This window comes from Callospermophilus lateralis, chromosome 2 (assembly GCF_048772815.1).
Source record: "Callospermophilus lateralis isolate mCalLat2 chromosome 2, mCalLat2.hap1, whole genome shotgun sequence".
In the NCBI taxonomy this organism is placed as follows: Eukaryota; Metazoa; Chordata; class Mammalia; order Rodentia; family Sciuridae; genus Callospermophilus; species Callospermophilus lateralis.
Window position 1 is genome coordinate 44,953,370 of NC_135306.1, and position 9,376 is coordinate 44,962,745.

The following is a 9,376-nucleotide window of genomic DNA, read 5'->3' on the forward strand; positions in this document are numbered from 1 at the left end:
ATCAACCTAACAAAAGAGGTGAAAGATTTATACAAGGAAAACTACAGAACCCCAAAGAGAGAAATAGAAGAAGACCTTAGAAGATGGAGAAATATACCCTGTTCATGGATAGGAAGAACTAACATCATCAAAATGGCAATATTACCCAAAGTTCTCTATAGGTTTAATGCAATGCCAATCAAAATCCCAACGGCATTTCTTGTAGAAATAGATAAAGCAATCATGAAATTCATATGGAAAAACAAAAAACACAGAATAGCAAAAGCAATTCTAAGCAGGAAGTGTGAGTCAGGCGGTATAGCGATACCAGATTTCGAACTATACTACAGAGCAATAGTAACAAAAACAGCATGGTACTGGTACCAAAACAGGTGGGTGGACCAATGGTACAGAATACAGGACACAGAGACCAATCCACAAAATTACAACTTTCTTATATTTGATAAAGGGGCTAAAAGCATGTAATGGAGGAAGGATAGTATCTTCAACAAATGGTGCTGGGAAAACTGGAAATCCGTATGCAACAAAGTGAAACTGAATCCTTTTCTCTCGCCATGCACAAAAGTTAACTCAAAATGGATCAAAGAGCTTGACATCAAATCAGAGACTTTGCGCCTGATAGAAGAAAAAGTTGGCTCTGATCTACATATTGTTGGGTTGGGCTCCAAATTCCTTAATAGGACACCCATAGCACAAGAGTTAATAACAAGAATCAACAAATGGGACTTACTCAAACTAAAAAGATTTTTATCAGCAAGAGAAACAATAAGAGAGGTAAATAGGGAGCCTACATCCTGGGAACAAACTTTTACTCCTCACACTTCAGATAGAGCCCTAATATCCAGAGTATACAAAGAACTCAAAAAATTAAACAATAAGGAAACAAATAACCCAATCAACAAATGGGCCAAGGACCTGAACAGACACTTCTCAGAGGAGGACATACAATCAATCAACAAGTACATGAAAAAATGCTCACCATCTCTAGCAGTCAGAGAAATGCAAATCAAGACCACCCTAAGATACCATCTCACTCCAGTAAGATTGGCAGCCATTATTTTGAAGTCAAACAACAAGTGCTGGCGAGGATGTGGGGAAAAGGGTACGCTTGTACATTGCTGGTGGGACTGCAAATTGGTGAGCCCAATTTGGAAAGCAGTATGGAGATTCCTGGGAAAGCTGGGAATGGAACCACCATTTGACCCACCTATTGCCCTTCTTGGACTATTCTCTGAAGTCCTTAAAAGAGCCTACTACAGGGATACTGCCACATGGATGTTCATAGCAGCACAATTCACAATAGCTAGACTGTGGAACCAAACCAGATGCCCTTCAATAGATGAATGGATAAAAAAAAATGTGGCATTTATACACAATGGAGTATTATGCAGCACTAAAAAATGACAAAATTATGGAATTTGTAGGGAAATGGATGGCATTAGAGCAGATTATGCTAAGTGAAGCTAGCCAATCCTTAAAAAACAAATGCCAAATGTCTTCTTTGATACAATGAGAGCAACTAAGAACAGAGATGGTTGGAAAAACAGGAGGAAAAGACTAACATTAAACAGAGACATGAGGTGGGAGGGAAAGGGAGAGAAAAGGGAAATTGCATGGAAATGGAAGGAGACCCTCATTGTTATACAAAATTACATATAAGAGGTTGTGAGGGGAATGGGGAAAAAAACAAGGAGAGAAATGAATTGCACTAGATGGGGTAGAGAGAGAAGATGGGAGGGGAGGGGAGTGGGGATAATAGAGGATAGGAAAGGTAGCAGAATACAACAGCACTAATATGGCATCATGTAAAAATGTGGATGTGTAACCGATGTTATTCTGCAATCTGTAATTGGGGTAAAATTGGGAGTTCATAACCCACTTGAATCTAATGTATGAAATATCATATGTCAAGAGCTTTGTAATGTTTTGAACAACCAATAAAAAAAAAAACCTCAACTGAGTTTATTTCATTACCTGTGTTAATTTGGATTCATATTTCTTCCTCATATTTTAGAATGGTAAGTGATAGATTAAATTATGCTCATAGTAATGTATTATTACCTTTATTATTTATAGTAGATATCTTTTCAGGTTGTGGATCTGATACCTTAATCCCATACAACTCATTCCTTTCATACCATTTATGTAACTGCCATAATAAATGACATGTTTTTGTATGTATCCATCCCTGCTCCTATTTAATTAGCCTTTTTTTTTTTTTTTATTGCCACTCGGTCTTAGATGACCCAATGATTCTTTTCCCCAGAATTTTTGAACTTGTCTCAGGGTCAGGAATGGGCTTCTGGTGGGAGATTAAGTAGTATAAAACATTTGCCATGACTACCTTTCCTGCTATGTGAATGAAGCTTATAAGAAATGAGGTAAAATAAAGCCAAGGAACACAGAGAAGGAAACACAAAGGTCTAGGGTAAAAGTCCCTGCTATCAAGGCATGCTGAGGCCATGTAGATATGCTCCACAGTCACATAGGTATTGAGTATAAGAGCCCAATCTACTCTCATTCCACCAATGAGAAATTCAGAGGGGAGAGAGAAATTTTTGTCTTTTTTCTTTATTTTTCTGTCCTCATTTAATGAAACACCATATCTGTGCAATAAGTATCTTTTAAATGAATGATTGAATACCTATGTCACATTCTAGTTTTATGATCAAACAAACTTAAGGTTTTCCATTTGGGCAAAGTGTTGGGAGTAGTATTGCAAGTTGACATAGACACATTAGACATATCAGAGTTTTCTTGGCATAAAAATGCAAAATCATCCTGCTTAATATTCTGTATTCATAATTAGTGAGTATATTGTGGTACTAATGACAGCAAAATATGACTAAATAATTATTCCTTAAGTAAAATGGTTCGTGTGTACTTTCTCAAACCCATTTTGAGATAGTGACATTTTCTAAGGATAATGACATTTAAATGCTGTTTTTTTTTCCTTTTCTTTTTTTTATTGGGTACTGAGAAATGAACTCAAGGGCACTCGACCACTGAGCCACTATTTTTATTTTATTTAGAGACAGGGTCTCACTGGGTTACTTAGTGCCTTGCTTTTGCTGAGGCTGGCTTTGAATTCATGATCCTCCTGTCTCAGCTTCCTGAGCGGCTGGGATTATAGGTGTGCACCACTGCACCCTCATAAATGCTGATTTTTACATTCACTGGGTGATGGAAAAATATGGTGTTATCACTATCTGTACATCTGCACATGCACACATGTACATTGTAAGGACTTGGCTTTTTTGAGTATTTGTTGTTATTATTACCACTTAATTTAATATTTTAATTTCATGAGAATTAGTAATTGTCAGCCTTTTTAGACAGCATCACATAATAAGATCAATATATTAAAATAAGAATAATTTGTGCATTGTTATGTACAAAGACTTGCTATATTTTATCACAATTTATATAAAACCTATGCCATGTCCTGCTCATAACATCTTTTATAAGTAAATTGAAAAATATGGAAGAGACAAAAAAATTAAGATAGCTAACCAACATAATTTAAAGAGTGAAAAATAGAGGTAAATTCTTTGTTTTGTTGTACTTATTAAAAGAAAAATTATGGAAATTGCCCCATTAATTACAGCAAAGTGAAGCTGACAAAGCAGGGACAAGTAAGAATTAGACTTTCTTGCTGGAGGAAAAAGCTCTGAATAACCTGAAAAGATGTGAAATCTGAGCGAAGTTCAGCTTGGCCACCAGATGACAGTAGCTAAGATTAAAGACTACATGAAGCAGGTGAGAGGCATGCAGATGCTCTGGATTCCCTTCTAGTGATCAGGGCTCAGAAAGACTTAAATCTCCCAGCATAGATCAAGAAGCAAGAGACTGCTTCTCAGTGCCAGGAATGGAAGACCAAAATTAGATTCCATGAAGCAAAATTGGGGCATGAAGTGATTACTAGAGACAAGAAAAAATCCCTCATAAAGAGCTAAGGTCCAAGATCAGAGCAAGATACTCAAAGGAACCTCAGTTATTTAGTCTAAAGCTCTTTCAAGTTTTTTATCCTCGTTAAATGCATTCTATGTAGACATCAAATGGTCAGGGACTCAGGTTCAGCATTTCAAAAATTTATCTTAAATAGACCAGTGCAGGTAGGATAAGACTCTGGCATCAAGAATGTAGCCATTTAGCACATGTTTTAAACACTGAGCAGATAAATTTTATTTCTGACTTTGGTTCTCAATAACTGTATTTAGCCTTTGTTAAAAAAGAAGGATAGCTGGAGTGTTTGAGGACAAGGAATCAAGTCAATGATTAAGGAGCAGAGTTAAAAAAAAAAAGAAAGAAGAGTTTAAAAAGAAAGTCAGAAAGTGAGAGACAGGTGAAGAATTATATCATTACTAACAATATGGATTGTTTTTTTTTCTTCTCTAAAATACAGGGTTTTGGGAGATTTAAAATAGAATAATGAGGGAAATCGAACTTATATTTATAAAGGACCCTTTAGGACACTGCGTTTTAAATAAAAGATAGAGAATAATGACAGAAGATGGGTACCAGTTAGTAGGTTGCTGAAGATTATGGTACACAGAACTGGGATGCTTATAGCAGATTAGAAAAAGGGATTATATTGTGAATTTTAGATTTAAATATACTTTGACTTTTGAAAATAAAGAAACCAAAGGTTCTTTCTAGGACAAAGCCCAGAAAAAAAAATATGATTACATATCATCTGTAATCATCTCTTAATAATTTTTTCTGATAAAAAGTGGTATAGTGGCATAATGCAGCAGAAAATTAATTTTAGTATCTTATCTGTTGCTAGTGTTAAATTTCAATTTTTTTAGGCTGTATATTTTGTATCATTTAACAAAATGTGTGTAGTAGTTTGTTATATATATAATCCTGCCAGTTGCTGGCATTGTTAAGTATCAAAAAAAAAATAAAGCTAATTAATCTGGGGTCATATTGTTTGTTCACTTCTGTAATACAATATACTGCAAAGAAATGAAATTCACAAGGAAGTGGCAAATGAAAATTATGCCCCAAATTTTATAACATTATAAAAACACTGAGTCTTCAGATATAATTACAAGTTGGACATGTATAAATTTCTAAGAAAATAATTTTTTTAGTTATTTTCATTATAAATACTACAGTAGGCATAGACAAGTTCCCCCAAAGGCCTTAAGTTTGAAGATGGAATCAAGTTTAGCTTTAAGGAATCAGCTGAACTTGAGACAAGTTGGACCATATAGGAGGGTTCAAGGTAATGACAACATTTCTTTTAAGAAGGAGTCAGGTGAGTTGCTATCAGAGAGGATGTGATGATGTCAGATCATGGTTGAAGTGATGTGATGACTCAATTGGCCATTTTGGTTTTTACATGTGAAATAGGATCAAGGAATGTGGGAGGCCTCTAGAAACTATGACTGTAAGAGAACTTCCACCCTAGTCTCTCCATAAATGAATGCCCTTTGCCACCACCTCAACTGCGTCCACTGAGACTCATTTTAGACCTTCTAAATTTCCAGAATTGTAAGACAATGAAAGTGTGTTGTTTTAAACCACCAGGCTTGTGGTGATTTATTATGACAGCTATAGAATATTAGTAAATATGAATTTAATGTTTATTGGATTGATTCACAGGTACAGTTTTAACTCTTTTAACTGATGGTTGATAAAGATTTTATTCTCAGTAACTGGTTTGGATAAAAGTAACCCAATATACCTCCTACCAAAGGTAGGTTACAGAATATCTGGATGACATATTCTCAGCTCTGATTAAGAAAAATGTCTCCAACACCCTGTTGTGGTTGAACAACAGCAACAACAAAAAGATAAAAAATATTTGAAGCCATGACTTTGTCTCTATATAAGTTTCATGTATCATCACTGAAGCCACAAAATAAGAAATCAACCTAACATGGTCTTGAGTGGGAGGTTCATGGGTGCCTCACAGAAACAGAAGCAGACCATTCCCTTAGGAAAGTGTCTTCACCTGAGCCCCAGAGAGCAGCCACAGATTAAGATTAAACTAATAGAAGCACAGAAACTAATAAAGAGTTATGCAAAGGAACCATTATGGAAAAGTAGTCGAAAAAATAATTGGTAGAATTAAATCCCAACAAGTTTAAATATGAAATTAGCAACTGCAGAATATAGAATAAGTATGTATAAAAAGAGATATAATTCAGGAAATGAAATATTGTCAAGGATTAAAAGATTTTAAAAATAGTATAGGATGTTTTAAAGGAATAAAATACAAGTTGAGAATGAAATTCATAATTACAAGACATAAAAAAATTAATAGACAGATGTAATAACACATCAAGCAAAGCCAAAAACAGAAACAAAGAGTCAAGGAAACAAAATTTGAAGAAGTCACAGAGAAAAAATAAATTACTAATCCAGGATCCAGAATTCTTTTGATAACAGATTGTTCAAACCTACTGAAGAGCTTTTTAAAGTTTTGAAAAGTAACAACTATCAACTTTAAACAATGTATTTCACTACATGATTATTTGAAAATAATCTAAAATTTAAGATATTTTCAACAATAAACTTACAATTTAAAACAAAAGAAAATATATATGAGAAATAAATTCAGTGTATTGGATAACTTGGTCATGGAGGGAAATGAAGAGTACAAAAGATCTTAAACCTGTATTTGATATATTGTATTAAACTGATTATTGGACACCAGTTATCATGTATTTCTCTATTATTTTTTATATTTGTTAGACCTTATCATAACTTAAAAATGATCATAATATTAGGAATATTATAATATAAAACACATTGTTATAAAGGACATTTAAATATACTCAGAATTCAAAGGAAGAAACTTGCAGATAGAAAAAAATAGAAAAACTTGGAAAGGTACAAGGAGTAGTGAGCATAGAGTGGATGGACATGACCAATTCTTTATGCACAAACGGAAATATCATTAATTTGTACGATTAACATGTGTTAATAACAAAAAGCCTATGACAACTTGAATTGACTGGTACCGTTTCAATTGATATTCAGCATCTAGAATATTGAAAACAAATAGAAAACAAGAAAAGGCCTAATAAAATAATTAACTGAGTTAAAAACCATAATTCCATTAACAAATTCACACATAAAGCTAACCTTTCATTGCTCTAGATCAAATGAATGCAAAATTAGCAAATGAATTTAATGTGGTAATTTTAGTGGTATACATGTACACACATATCACAGAAAACGAAAATTTTAGTTATTATCCAAGATGAAAAGTCAATGGCCTAAATAATAATAAAAAAAACTTCAGAAAACTTCAACTTTCCTATTATTATTTTTTAAAATAATGAATGTTATAAAACATCATTATTTCTAAATGTCAACACTGAAAAATTATGAATGAAATTGTTTTAAGAAATGTTGAAACATCTACCTCTTAAACATTAATAATAATAATAGGTAAAATGTAAAGAAGAAATTACAGACTATAATTGGTGAGACTGAGAAATAGATACATTAGTACCAATAGATATATTTATATAAAAATTAACATTACATTTGTTGTTTTATAAAATACCTACCTAACTTCTCAGTCTATCTACTCTCTATCATTTATATATATGTGTATATATATATATATATATATATATATATATACGCGCAAATGACATACACATGTATGTTTATATTTTGTAAAAACAAGTGTGTGTGTGTGTGTGTGTGTGTGTGTGTGTGTTTACTTATTTATCATCACTGTGTTTTCCACAAATTATAGGATGTATTCAGAGGATAAAAATAAGTAAAAGCAAGAATTTCAAGAAGGAAGAATTCAGCTTGAAGCTACTGACTAAGGGAAGTATCTTTAATTCCCTGGACTTCACCTTTTTTTTTTTTTTTCTTTTCTTGGTCTTGCAAGATCAAGAAATCAACTAAGGCCCATCTTAATATGGTTACCTGCATAAAAAGAAGATTCTAATTTCATCAAGCATGAACCATGAACTAGGGGGAAAAATAGGCAATGTGGAAACTGGTAGATTTTGATATTTTATAGAAGATAGAAAAAAAATGTAAAATGAGAAAATTTTAAGTAATAGTAGGCACTCAGCAGCATGATGTCCCATGGTTGAATTCGGGCTTTAAATTGCCCAATTGCCCTTCTGCAACTTTGGAAGTAATGCTAATCCTCTGTGGAACCAATACATTTTTAACAAAGGTCTCAAATTTTCCACAGAGAAAAATCAAAGCAAAATGAACTGAGTCAAAAGTCACTAAACAGCTGAGGATTTAAGTTACCGTATGTGTGTATGAATAGAGGGAATAAGTCTTCCAAAAACTTCAGAAAAAACAAGTCAAGATAATAAAACAAAGGGGACTATGTCATCAATTGTAGAGTTGACTTTCAGTATGAAAATGATGGAAAATTAATAAGGGCAACTTCATACATGTAAATATCATCTAGATTTAAGTTTTTGATTCCATAAATTTACTATTAATTGAGTGTTGTGATCCTTCTTACTTGTGTTTAAGGCCATGAATTCAAATTTCCAAAAATAGGAGAATGTATACATTTTCTTCCACCTGCAAGTCTCATTCCTTTGATAACCCAGGAAGTCTTCCCCATTGGCAATCTAATGTTAGAGTTTTAGAACTTTGAATTTTCAATTTAAGATCAAATTTCCAAGCTGATGCTGTCTTATTAGAAATGTAACATCCAAGTCCAAGTCCATCTTATTGATACAGCATCTAAATATATTTATTTTAATACAAAATAAAATATTAAATTAATGTATCTTTGGTCCTATTTTCTAGTTAGCGACTTACTGGGTTATTTTACAATATGACCAAAAATATTAAAAGGACAATTTTTTTTTACTAGAATGGCACCTTCGCATTCACATTATACCTTGCAATGACTATTTCCCATAGTTACACACTGAAAAGTGAGAATGGATGAGCATAGTAACATGCTGGTGGATTCACAGATGCCTTCTACTGGGACCTTGCACTTAACTCTCCACTTCTGCAAGTATTATTTGCTAATGGCTCACAGTTTTCCCCTACTGAGAATGGCCTAGGATATAGCAGAGCCTCTTCCACACTAGAAGGTCTGGGAAGTTAAACTTTCACAAGGGGTAGGGTAACAGCAAAGACTAGATTGAATTTGAAGTATAAAGACTGACCCATTCTCTCAAGGTATGATAATTTTTGGGTGGTAATTATTTTTCTGCACTCCCCATGGAGCTTAGCTGAGCCCACATATTTTGTGCAGTGTTGGGGATTAAACCTAGGTCCTCACACATGCAAGGTAAATATTCTACTACCGAGTTAACATTCCCCACCCCTGTGCCTACATTTTTCCCTGGCTTCTTTCCTTATCCTGCTCTGTCACTTCTGGATTTCACCTGAGAGTACTCCCTGTCCCATG